The 13,918-nt window shown below is 29.1% G+C and overlaps 1 long non-coding RNA gene across 1 annotated transcript; it reads left to right on the forward strand.

The window, feature by feature from the left end:
- The first annotated feature begins 1,522 nt into the window (after positions 1 to 1,522).
- On the forward strand, positions 1,523 to 3,896 carry LOC105322896 (uncharacterized). Its single transcript, XR_899205.4, has 3 exons — positions 1,523 to 1,710; positions 3,187 to 3,375; positions 3,630 to 3,896. It is a non-coding gene; the product is annotated as an uncharacterized lncRNA (long non-coding RNA).
- The last annotated feature ends 10,022 nt before the right edge of the window (positions 3,897 to 13,918 follow it).

The following is a 13,918-nucleotide window of genomic DNA, read 5'->3' on the forward strand; positions in this document are numbered from 1 at the left end:
TAAATGTTGCTCTTTTCTGTTTATCTTATTATCTATGAACACATTGAATCAGTTTACCTTGTTTTCCATGAGTCATTTGGTCATGTAAATGGCAAATCCATACTTTACATTATTTGTAAACAAATATAAGACTCGAGCTTTGTTTACATGACAATGATTTCTTACCTCTGTATCTGTCCTAAAACTTGACTTTCAACATTCAAATTTTGGTCAATCATTCAAAATGAGCAAATAAACCATTTTATACATAAAAAAAAGAAAAAGAAAATTTTGATCTAAAATCGTGTCCAAGTCCCTTTAACACACTTTGAATTTTTTTTTTTATTTTGTCATTTTTTCTTTACATTTTCTTTACATTTTGCATTAGGAAGAATAGAGCGCAGATCTGCTCAAGTTCAATTTAATATATGTTTTTGTTCATATAGGTATACACATCATTGTAGAAAATGGTACTTGAATAGACCCGCGCTTGATGTTTCCCAGTTGAGAAACCATCGGAAACGCCCATATTTTGCTACAAAACATCAATTTATCAAAATAAGACACTTTTCATGACGTCATTTCTACATTATGATATCACTTTTATAAACTTATTTTGAATATGATATCAACAATCTTCCACCTTTTTTTGAAAGCTCTTTATAAAAATTTTTGGGGCGAAAAATACATAATGCTTCATATAGTCTTTTGTAAATTTTAACACCCTCTTCGGGGAAATTTAACATAGAATCATGGAAATTTCATTTTAATATGTATATTTTACATTATAATCCTTAAAATTAATATTTCGTCTTTATTTTATAATCTAAAATTGATTAAATTAAAGGTATATTTAACACTCAAATCTGTTAGCTTTACTTTAGCAACACCGATCCTTTAGAACTACATTTATACCAAATTTTAATAACTCCAGCAGTTGGAAATATGTGATGCATATAAGAAACGCTCCCCAGGGTAAAAGTTTTCTTGTAAAATACACACTTTTTAAAGGATAATTAAATAAATTAACAATTATCATTGTAATCTTTAAATTTTTATTCGGTACAATATTCTAATTCTGTAAATTTTACAAACAAATATGTTAATTGTAAAATTTACAGATTTACGGTGTAAAATGAACAGATCGACGTGAAACGATTTGATATTAGATTTTTAAATTCACTACAATTAGACACCGAAATTTTAGATAATTTTAACTATTATCAAACTATAAAGAAAAGAAAAGTGAACTAATCAATTTTAATCTTATTTTGTTTCATCAGTTTGTTTAGACAATCACTAATACAATATTTAAAAAAAATGGTTCATAAAATTTGTCGAGAAGAAATATTTCCTTAGGGCAATTAATTTCCCAATTATCAAAAACTTATAATTACATCTATGGTCACAATAAATCAATTCAATTAGAAACAAAAATTATCCACAAACACATCAAACCCATCGAATGAAAACGAGTTCAAGTAGAAAATTCAACGCAATTAAAAAATACTTAGCCTAAAATTGGTTTTGCATTTTCAAAGAACCAAACATCTTTTGGAGAGGCGACAGTGTTGATCGACACGATTTTCATGACTTCACGAGAAATCATCAATTACATCAGGTGTTGGGGTAGCGGTGTTGGTAGACTATATATAGAGGACTAATGACAGTCGATTGCAGTCATTCAGGTAGACTAGCAACGGATCGTTCATCAAAGTAGCAAGCAATCATGTAAGTATATCATTTTAACTTCGTTAATATTTACTGGAATGGAAAAGGTAACATTGATTTACTTTTATTTAGATATTTAAACATTTAGTTACTGGCACTGTATGTGTTTTATTCTATCATCCAAAATAAATATCTGTATGAATTAACGTATACGATTTAAACTGCAATGAAACTAAATGCAGTTAATGTTTTGCGAAATGGTTTAAATTATTTAGAACAAAGAGTTTAAGATATATGAAATTTATGATATTTGAAATAATAAAATGTTTATGATAATAACAGCTTCATTTATTTGGTGTAGTCTGAAGATATTTGCCAGATTCAGTGAAAGTAGTTTTCTTTTTTGCAAAATTTGTATTTTTGATTTTTTTGTATTTTAAAAACAAACCCTTTTTGATTTGTTTAAAAATGTTAATGATGCTTATTTCAGAAAAATATTTAAATTCAGTTACTTTTTCGTAACAAAAGAAAATGTTTCCTTTTTTACCACGAATTTTTAACTATAAACGAGGACAGACGGTAACAAATTACATGTAGAAAGTGAAAAAAGTGAAAACTTTTTTTTATCGGTTCGTTAAGGTCTTACTGAAAAGTTTTGAGAATTCCTTTAACCCCTTTAAAAGATAAGATTATAACAAAAATTGATTTTGTAGACACTTTATTATAACAATGACGATTAACGGTAATTTTATTTTCATCATTTAGTCTTCAAATGTCCTGTTAGTAAAGAAATGTGGGATAAAAAAAGTTTTAAAGATATCCTCTTTACAGGTTTTTGCATTACTTCGGACACATGAATGTTTAATAACAAAATATTTTAACATCCTGTCTGATATATACAAAATTTTTTATCATGAAATTCTGTCGAAAAGATAAATAAAAAATGCTATATTACATTTGTTGTATTTTATTTGTATCTTGATTATATATATTTTTTTTTACCGAAAGATGAAATTGGCTTTAATTGTGAATATTTATAGAAATAGTTGCATAATTATCAGTGAAAATATTTACATAAACATATAACAAGAGAAAAATGATAATAAAAAGATTCAAAAATAACTCTTTGAAATTAAGTGCATAATTTAAATATCTAGATTTTCAATGCAATGTTTGCATTCATCGGCTTGTTTATAATGACTTCTAATGTTTTGGATATGATTCATTTGTTTTCTTTATAAGTTGTTCTGTGGTCTTTTACGTATAATTTTTTTTGACAATTGAATTTATGAAAATGAGACGACCACGTCAATGGCTTAGATCCCTTGTTGATAAGACTTCAGTGGTATAACTGATATTAATATTAACATATAATAAATTCAAAATCTGTACGTATAGTCTTGAACTGACTGTCGCCTATAGAATAACATCCTTCCGCAACCTGTAAATGCGTGGTGAATTGTATCAGTGAAATTCTTTTAAATGCATTTTAATATCTTGATTATTGTGATTATTATTATTTTTATTGTTTTGTAGGCTACCATCACAAATTTGTCTTCTATTCATTGTCACCGCCAGTTGGTTCTGTTTAAATACCGCATCACAATTGGAAAATATGGAAATGCTGGCACCACCAGAAAGACCATCCTCAATAACGAACATTGACGAGCTACGACGATATATCAAAGAACTCAATATGTACTATTTGATTCTCGCAAGACCAAGGTGCGTGTTTGGTTTCACACATTTTCTAATTCATCACACAATTTGATATCTGATAACGTGGTAAATTAAATCTAATCTCAATTCGATGTTAATGAATAAAGAAATTGATGTAGTTAAAGAATGAACCTTTAAAAGGATATGAAATTATTTTAAATGTTTCATAATGAATAGTACATGATAACTATCCAGCATATTTTTGAAAATAACTATCAAATTAATGTGTCTTACATTATCTGTTTTTTTGATTTTTGTAGATATGGACGTTCTGTTTCAAATAAGAAACCTGTTAGATCGCAACCACAGTCATGACAAGCATCTAGTTTGTTAAAGATGTGAGAATTTACAAATTGCTCTTCAAGAACAGATTAGCATGACCATTTTGTGGACAATAATTTAACTTTCTCTTTAAGAGTCTAGCAACCGTCTTTGTTTAAAGACAACAGCTTTCTGTCTGACATCACCGAATTGTTGATTGTTATACTTATTTGTAAATAAAAGAATGAAAATTACACCTCTGTTTCTTAGGGTCTCATTTTGATTATTTTACATTAATTCATTGAAGAATTTCAAACTGATTTTTGGAAAAATAAAATGTTTAAGGAATACAGTCTTAAGAAAGTGCATCAAGTTTAAGTTTCGTTTTACTCACTTTGTAATTTGCCATACAAAATTAAGAATAAAACAATTTTTTTTAAAAGAAATATCTTTAATTGAACTTCCAACAACGTTACTCTGCGAGACTTACTTATGTGGTGATCGTTCAATAGGTTTGTTCTCTTCAGTCTTCTATTGAAAAAATATTGAATATACTGTCAATTCATTTTTATTACGGGGGGGGGGGGGGTGTCAATGTTCGTTGGTAGCCAAAGATTGTTTGGTCCGTGGGGACGTAATTTTGTTGTAAATGTAAATTCGTGGACAAGGGCTACCTACGAAAGCAAAGAATAATGGTCCACCACGAACAATTATGATTCCACAACTTAAAACGCCATTTTAGCTGTTAGATTAATTTATATCATGAAAAGCTTCTTGAATAATCCAACAGTTGACTCTGTACTATTTTACCATGTAAAAAATATCAAGAGATTAATTTGCCTTTGCCGAGATTAAAAAAAAAGCAAATAAGAAATCCTTTCACTAAAGAAAGGAAATAAATAAAAAAAACCAAACCAATCCCATCCACTAAAAAAATTTATGTTAATTCATCGGTCATAGATTTGATTTGATGACAAATGAGATAAACGAATACGAACATCATAACTTTAAACTATAAAATGTATGCATGCTGGAGAAAAGTTTCACTTCTGTCTCAGTATGGAATAAGGCTTGGTAGCTAGCTAGAAAACTCAAAGATGGTAAAATGCTGTTAATAAGTTAACATTTAACGTGACTCTTTTTTTTAAATGATAAACTACAGCAAGAAAAAAGATACCTATATAACAGTTTTAAATCAGATGAAAAATATAAACTTAAATACGTAGACAAATTAGTAGATGTGACTTTTTTGATATCAGGGATAAAACATTGAAATCTAAAAATTTATGTCACAGAGCGTCAGGTTGACTTTCAAATATTTCTTATGAAAATATAATTCTATGAACAAATGTAACAAATGACAAACACTTGCATTAAGCAATAACCATTCTTTAAACGTACCAATTCTGATTGATTACTCCAAATTTGAAGAATAAATTCCATATCAAAAATAGTTGTCTCTTATTTGTGAAATCATATTTAAACAAAAGGGTTAATTAAATAATAATTAAAATAGTAAACTGCCAAAAAATCAGGAGATATCATGGTTTTCTGTATAAAAGTGAAATAAATTTTATCTGTAATTGTTTAAAAATATAAGAAACTAGTTTCTGGTGATACCTAATACCGGGTAATCTAATTATTGTATAATATGAAATTGTATCATTTTCTATGGTGCTTTTTGTGTTGAATCCTGTTCAATAACCAGTTTTATCGAATTTAATATATTTTGTATTTGTTTTTTTAAGTATTTCATATAAGAATGATTAAATGAATATTGGCAAAAAAAAAACCTCAAAAACTTACAGAACATACATATTAAAAGGACAAGAGCGTACAATGCCTGAAAGATCCCCTGCATCCAGAATGTTCAAATGACAGGCGTACTTATTAACACCCCCCACACTTTTCATTTCAAGGTGTACACAAGTACATGTATAATAAAGAGCTGCATTCTCTGACACATCAACAAATAAACATTTATGCTGAGTACTTTTTTGCTTTGATTTATTGGTTCCTTTTCTCAACATGATCTCATATGTCTGCCGCCGCTATTTTTATGCCAGAGTTTGTGTACAGAATATGAACAGTGTGTAGTTGTGGTAGTTATTTGAAAGTTTTTTTTTTTTTTTTTACAAAATAATCCTAATAGTAAAGAAAAAAATAACTTAGGTTGGTATGGGACACCACGATAATATGTTGTATTTTCTATCAATATAAACAATAAAATCAATTTTTCTTAGAATAGTTGCATAACAGCGTAACGTAATGGGTTAGAGCGGTAACCGCGAATCTGACCGTCTTCAGTTCAAATACGGCTGATGCTTTTCAAATTTTAACTTTCCAAATATTTTTGTTAAATGTTGTAAAACTTGAAAATTTTAACCGCTGAAAGTTTTTTTTAGTTGTAATCTACTTTATTCACATCCTTTTCGGTAGGAGTCCCATGCAAAGCGATGCCTATGATTCAAACATATCTCAACCGAGAAGGGTTGTTTTAAGCCTCGTTCTATCACACCGAGATACGTTGAAACAATACGGCAACGGTGAATAACTTACGTTGATTGACAAATAATTTAATTCTGGTTGTAACACGTTTTCTGATTGGTTGAAAAGTTGATTTTATATCGTATAAAGAATGTTACCTACGTCAAAGTAAGACTTACGTCAAAAACGTATCAATCCGCCTGACGTTATGTTTGAATGTTGTACAATTTGATGTCATTTTATAGATCAAATGACCGTTTTTATCAACAATTGATAGCAAATAAATTAAATTATAAGGAATGAATTCAATATTTATTAGTTTTATACGATATAAAATGGTTTGGAACAGTTTACACTTTTTTATAAACCGCTCCGCCGTTTATACAGCGTAAACTGCCCAAACCATTTTATATCGTATAAAACTAAAAAATATTGAATTCATTCCTTAATTATTGATAAAGTGAACCGTTTTTATAAAACTAGCAAATTTTGACACATATTGGACTGGACGCTAGTTTTTGAAACCATTCATTTGGAAACCTCCCAAAACACTTAAACTTTAAATAAAAATGAACTTTAAGGATGGAGTCAAGACCCATTCATACCTAACATTTGCAATTTATAACAGAAAATGGTCGAGGTGCAGCATGATTTGGAAATAAATTCCTGTCGTGTTTACTATTTTTTTTAACTACAGTTGAAAATTATGTAACTGTCTTTATTTCTTTAAGTCGGAGAATCTCACATCTTGCATGATCTTTTTCTTCAGGGCTCTCTCATCTAAGAATGATAACTCTTATAACTTTCATCATGATAAATATAGGTACGTATAATGTACGTTGCACGTGTTTATCACTTTCTATACGGTTTTCATCTATCACCTTTTATTTTTTGATAAAATGATCTCCTGTACACATGTACATCACTTTCGTTCTGTCTTTTCTTTAACAAGTCTCTGCCACCTACTGTACAAGACTTTGTCACCCTAATATCACACCGACTCTTGTCATTCCGAGTTCAACATCGGTCATCACCTTTAGACTTCATATGTATGTATAAACCCATGCTCCTTTTGTATTCCTATGCATCACTTTAATCTCAATCATCCCCGTCGAAGCCTCTTCACCTTTTAATGCACATTATATTTTCTGAATTGGCCTCTATAAAGAAAGGGAGAGAAAACCATTTGTCATCACAAATATTATACACATTCTCAAAACTTTTTGAAACATATTTACTCAAGAAATGAATAAAGGGATACCTTTTTATATCTTATGAAGTCTGGGCCTTTAAGGTTAGTTACACTACACAGCACAGTACAATTTAACATGCATTATTTCTTATCAAAAGCTGGTATAAAACAGAAAAAAATCTTCTTAGTATTAGTATGTCACATAGATGTACCTGTAATCATCTTGTAAATATGGCATGTTATTTTGTCAAATAGAAATGTCTCAAAAACATGATAAATTAATGCAGTATGAAATAATAAAAAAAAAGCAACAGCTTATGTACATGTATGTATGTATGTATGTATGTATGTATGTATGTATGTATGTATGTATGTATGTATGTATGTATGTATGTATGTATGTATATTTCATGTATGTATATTTTATTTACGATTAAATTATTAAGCCGAATACATTTACATTTGTCACCTTTTCTTGCAAAGAAACTTTTAGAAAACCAAATTATTGAAAGTGCCGAGGAAATATGCAATCATTTTTTAAAGTTAAATGCATTTGCCTCCTAATTTAAGTAAAACTATTAAAGGAAGAGTAATTAACTGGTATCAAATATTTTTCCTTTCACAATTCCATCCATCAGTGCAATATATAAATCACATCATTCGGAGTGTAATTATTTTGGCAGATGTGTTCCATATCAATAATGGACGTAGATCTTTATAGTTCATGTTCTATACATAGAAATTATAACCACAGTACAGAAGGAATATGAAAGTATTGAAGTGACAGGTAAATTTATGTAAGCATACCATTGGTCTGATGCTAATACATGTTCACCATTGGTAGCTTCGGAAATTAGTCATATTTTCACAGTACGAAGCATGACGTTATCATTGTACAATATATATGGTATGATTAATGCTATTGCAAGTTCAGAGAAAAAATCTGGTCAGCAACTACCACCAGCATGAAAAATTCTTCAGGAACCATGTGAGTATATAAAATAATCTTTGTGTCTTACTTTCATTCTTGATCTCGAGAAAATTTTTGCAAATTCCTTTTTTTTTTAAAACAGCTTGTTGAACATTAATACTTTTACGAGGGTCGACCATAAGTTTAATCAAATAAATTCTTGAAAAATACTGTAGATTAAATGTGAAACCGAATGAAATAAAACCACTTCGTTATCAGATGTTAAAAAATTCAATGCAAAAGACCAATATACACGCTTCTGAAAAAGATATCATAGCTTACAGGACCTAGTAGATACAAGTGGAATTTTCAAAAGCTATTTTTTTTCTTTTGGTTTTTTTTTTGTTTTCCTTTGTTTTTTGTTTTTTTACAAAAAATTCGTAATGACAATGTTTTTTCCACACTTGTTTAATTTATAAGGCTTAAATGAAACCGAAACCAGGTTTCCTGCATTTTTAAATTGTCTATTTAATTTTACAACTGGAAAAGAGACGTTTAGTAATGTAGGTCTTAGTACATGTATCTTTTATCTACGTTTTATAAAACAATCTCTGTGACAAAAAAATAATACTAAACGAAATAAAGAAAATTGGAAAAGTTAAAATCAATTAGAAAAACGATTTGTTATTCAAAACTAGGGACGTGTACATATTTTTTTACTTTTAGAGAACCACTCATTACATTCATATATAGACCAGTCAACGATGTTCATATCATACATGACGTGTTAAATCTTACGTTAAATCAACAACATATTTAATATATAAAGACTTAAAAACATTACCCTGAGGACCTGTGTAAATTCGTTTTGTTTTAAAATGCATGTTTATCATGAACTCTGACGAGGGTCGATCAGGTTTATTTCAAAACAGTTTAGTTAAGCAAATGTAGAAACGAATGTCAAAATGCGTGTTCATTTTGTGATAACCCAACTTCTATGCGCACTGTAGTTGTGATATTTTATTCTAGGTTGTACTTTTGAAAAATACAATTTTTTTCAGGAAAATATTTCGGACTTTATTTTGCCTAGTTGTCATGATGAACTTTGGGTTTGTTACGTCTCATTTTACTGAAGAGGAAGACATCCAAATGCTTGCTCCTCCAGAGAGACCTAGGATTATCGCAACCTCTGACGATCTTCGTCGCTATATACAGCAACTTAATCAATTTTATTTGATTCTCTCCAGACCAAGGTAAACCACTTTGAATGGCTTCTAACATGCTCTTGCAGGTGATGTAGTCAAACCCAATTAACTGTATTACACTTCCATTATTGATAAATGAAAGATGACAACATCAACATTTTAATTACGTATATGATAATAAATCAAATATATGTTGCTAAGGATGCCAATTTGATATAAATATTGATGCAAACTAAATGATGTAAATATCATAAAAAAAATATATTCATTCTTATTTTAATTTTGCATATTATCTATTTACCACAAAATTCAAAATATTGTAGCGTAATCAAACTTTTTATGGAAAACTCATCTTAACACTTTCCCTATAAACTAGAGGACCCTTTGTTTATTGCCATCGTTGCATTAATGTTTTAAGGCTTCTAATGTTCTATGTTAACCAAATGTGGAATTTTTTTTTAATAAAATACACACAATGAAGATATTTCTTACCAACGCTTCTTTTGACTAAAACAAGAGGCGTTACATGTATAGTGGGTGAGACGTTATGCAATATTTTATGGAGTCGTAAAAAAGTTTGAAAATGTTCGTTTAAGTTTTTCAACCAAAACGACATAACACAGATCTATGGGTTTTTTTTCGAAATTTTGGCAGGATTCACAGATTGGTTTATTTTTATTGTTGAAATTTCTTAAACTATGACGTATACATATTTTTTTTTATATTTGTTTCCATTCAGAAGTATATAAAATATTTTTATTATCCTTTTATCAACACCCCATCTAGAATTTTTTTAAATCCTTTGAATACAGAATTGCTAAAAGTATTGCATTGAGATGGATGGCTAAGAATTTGACAACACAATTTACCATAAACTGTACAAGATCCTGTTATCCTTTTAAGCCAGTTTCTGATAAGATTTCATAAAACTCTTTCTTTGTCTGGAGGTAAAAAATTTACTTCAAATTTTCCGAAACAGTAGATCATGCTTTTTTTCCTAATAAACATATTATTCATTGCCATTCGCGACTAATAAACACCCCCTCCCCATAAAAAATACCATTTAATGTCCATGTTTTATCATGCCAAATCAATTGGATCACTTTTAAACGAATAATGTTTACAAGTATACTTTGCAATTTTAATGGTTCATAGTTGTATAATATTTTTACTTTCGAGATTGAAATATCAATTTAGCTACAATAACATAAAACAGTTTGGATATTACTTTTATTTTTCTTTGTCTTTTCAGATATGGACGGTCTGTAGCTAAACGAATTCCAAAGAATCATCTCCAGTCTATATCAGCTATGTCGAATTGAAGATGGCATTTCATTCTATAGAATGACACGATGTTTTATAATTATTGTACTTAACGAACAAATGACAAGCAAACTTTACATTATTAAAGAATTATCATGCTCCAGAAGATAAAGAACCGTAGGCCGCTTCATATGCTATTGTTCTGTTTGTTTTTCAAAATTGTATTCCATTTAGAGTATAAACTATTGTTTAATTAAGAGTTTGAGTGCAGGAAATATTAAGCTCACGAGCTTATACTTCCATTAACCCATGACAAGTTATTTTTTTTATGCCAGTTGCATGTTGATAAATCAAAACTTCATGAAGGGGAGACTATGGAATACTAAAAAATTAAAGTGATCTGACGTTTATGAGCCAAAACACACCGGCCATAAGTTTTATTTTCAAAATGCATTTCTTTAGGTAAGACGTTCAGATGAGCGACTTTCTAAACATCAAACCTCTGCAATGTATGAAAGGGAATTATCTAATGAAAACAACTGTCTTCTATAAGAAAGGAATACTTTCTTGACTGTTTATGCTTACAATAAAGGAAACCAAATGCATCATCAGCGGATTAATTCATTATTTCGCAAGGAATGCTCTTTTCATACCCTGTTTAACCACTAAAGAAGGCACTGCTTCATTTATATCCATACATTTTCATCCACTTGACATTTTTCTCCATGTCTTAAGAGAATCAATTGCATTTGATTAAAAAGTGATTAAAATCACGTACTTAATAATAATTGTCGATTGAAAATTGACTGCTTCTTCCCTGTAACATTCTAATTGACAAAATATATAATTTACGTAAATAAACGTTTCTGTATGTTTTCATACAAATATAATTAAATGTCGCCCATTTATTGTATGTTAAAGCACGTTAAATCTCGAGTTTTTATTGTGACGTCACAAACGTTGAACGCTGTTAAGTACAACGTCATCAAAGAACACGCTTGTGGCTGTTACAGTGGCTCTTCCATTAACTTGAACTTACCCATTCGTTAATTTACCCTTCACCATAACTGCGGTACTGCTCTCTTGCAGGGCAAATTGATTTACTTTGCCGAAGTTTTAGTAGATAGATGATTAAATGACGTAAATGAAACAATCAATGTTTTTTTTTTTATTTTTTTTTTATCAAACTATGTCATTTTGCCCTGCATTTAAAAGAGCAGTACCTCAGTTACCGTGAAGGGGTCTTTACAGCATAGTATAGTAATTATTTTATTTGAGATATTATTAACATTTGCAGACAAAGTAAGGCGGTAAACAATGAAAAAGTAAGCAGGAAATTCTTATTTTTGGAGAGTTGTCTCATTACTGCAATGATGTGCAAACAAATATTCATAATGTGCTAACGCGCATAGTTCAATTTGTATGCACACACCGTTGCAGTTATGATACTACATCCTTCAAAATATAAGAATCCAATGCTTAAACATCACATTATCACTCATTTGTCTGATCAAAAAAGCAATTTTAAATTTTATATATTGCTATATAAATAAAGTCAAATGAGTTGCTGAATAACTTGTATGCACAATTTTCGGTTTTCAGAAAAGAAATAAAATGCACTGGTATCAATTAAAAACCTATTTGGCATAAAATTGTTTTGAATTTTTGAAACTTGTATTATCCCGAACGCATCAATCAGGGATGGGGTGATTGAAAAAATATATTCAACAGAGCGTAATTAATTACATTTTCAAAGTAATTTGGAAAAAAATGTTATTGAAAGTTATTGAAAGCATTTAAAGTTAAAAATTTAAAGAGGTGTCATATTCAGGTTAATTTTTATTAACTGTGATTTGTACATCTTATCAGTACCAATAAATCAAAACAATAATATAGGTAAACAGAAGAATGTGACAAAAGTCTTATGGTAATGAATGGATTGTTTTATAATGGTTTTGTGTTAATAACAATGATTAAATGTTTTATAATGGTGTATATGTATGCAGGACACACTGCTCGGACAACAGATAAATAAAAGTCTAATGTTTTCCCGGTGTGGAGCAGAAATTACATGCACTGCATAAACAAGAACAAATATATTGAATATTCACTATAGAGATTGCTCAAAACCAAACTTGAACTCAATGATACTTGATGAATATTACATGGCCATACAATTTTTTCTAGAAATTTAAAATTTGGATACTAAACAAAAACTATAAATGATGATTAAAATGAACTTAAACCTTAAGTTATTGAAATGTATTTAATTACATTCGTCGAAGAAATTGAAAGTAATAAATTTAATTTGAAAAAAAATATATGTCATTATAAGTGCCTTTTTTGACAAAGTTATTGATGTATTACAATTATTTAATTAATTAATTAATTACATTTCAAAGTATTTGAACCCAATCCTGGTATCAAATAAAGTGAACTTTAATCAAATTAAAAAAAAAATTACCCTTATGAGAATCAACAGTTATTTATATTGCATTGGTTATAACCTGATTAGGTGCATGATTTCATATATTCAATAAGAGATTATTGTAGTTACTACATTAATATCAGGAGGCTTTTTATGACGACCTAAACTTATATATCATCATGAATTGTGCGTACAACAGAGGAGAGAAAACAAGAGTGTGTGTTCCATCTAGAATCTTCGCAATGGCAAAAGATCTACCATGAAACAATATACAAACAGGGGACTCGACAGTCTATCTCGATCGAATTATATCAACACTCAAGATACGCCATTGGTCAATGGATAACATTAACTTTCTAAGATGTACAATGGCCGTCCATAAAGTGAAGGAAAGTGTCGATTTTTTGTCTTTGATAATTATACTCTCTAATAACATCAACATTCATGGTGATTTATGACATAGTTTATATAGAGTTAACACAAACAAACTTGATAAGATTTATTTATTGGTTGTGTGGTAAACTAAAAATTTGTATGCGAAAATTTAGGTAGATTATGTTGGGTTTAATCTTTTTTTTAGAGAAATGTAATATTCTATTAGAATATCAATAAGTCTTAGGTTAAGACAAGCTTCAAACACATACATGTACATATTTAGCGATTATAATATTTGAGATATATGAAATAAATTTTTCAAAATTTTTATCAACCCTTCTAATATATATAAATATTACTGTTACACCCTGAAAATGGATTGATTTTAAAAATGACCTAGTAGTTTAATAGTTCCATGGTTTGAATAT

Source organism: Magallana gigas, chromosome 8, assembly GCF_963853765.1.
Source record: "Magallana gigas chromosome 8, xbMagGiga1.1, whole genome shotgun sequence".
In the NCBI taxonomy this organism is placed as follows: Eukaryota; Metazoa; Mollusca; class Bivalvia; order Ostreida; family Ostreidae; genus Magallana; species Magallana gigas.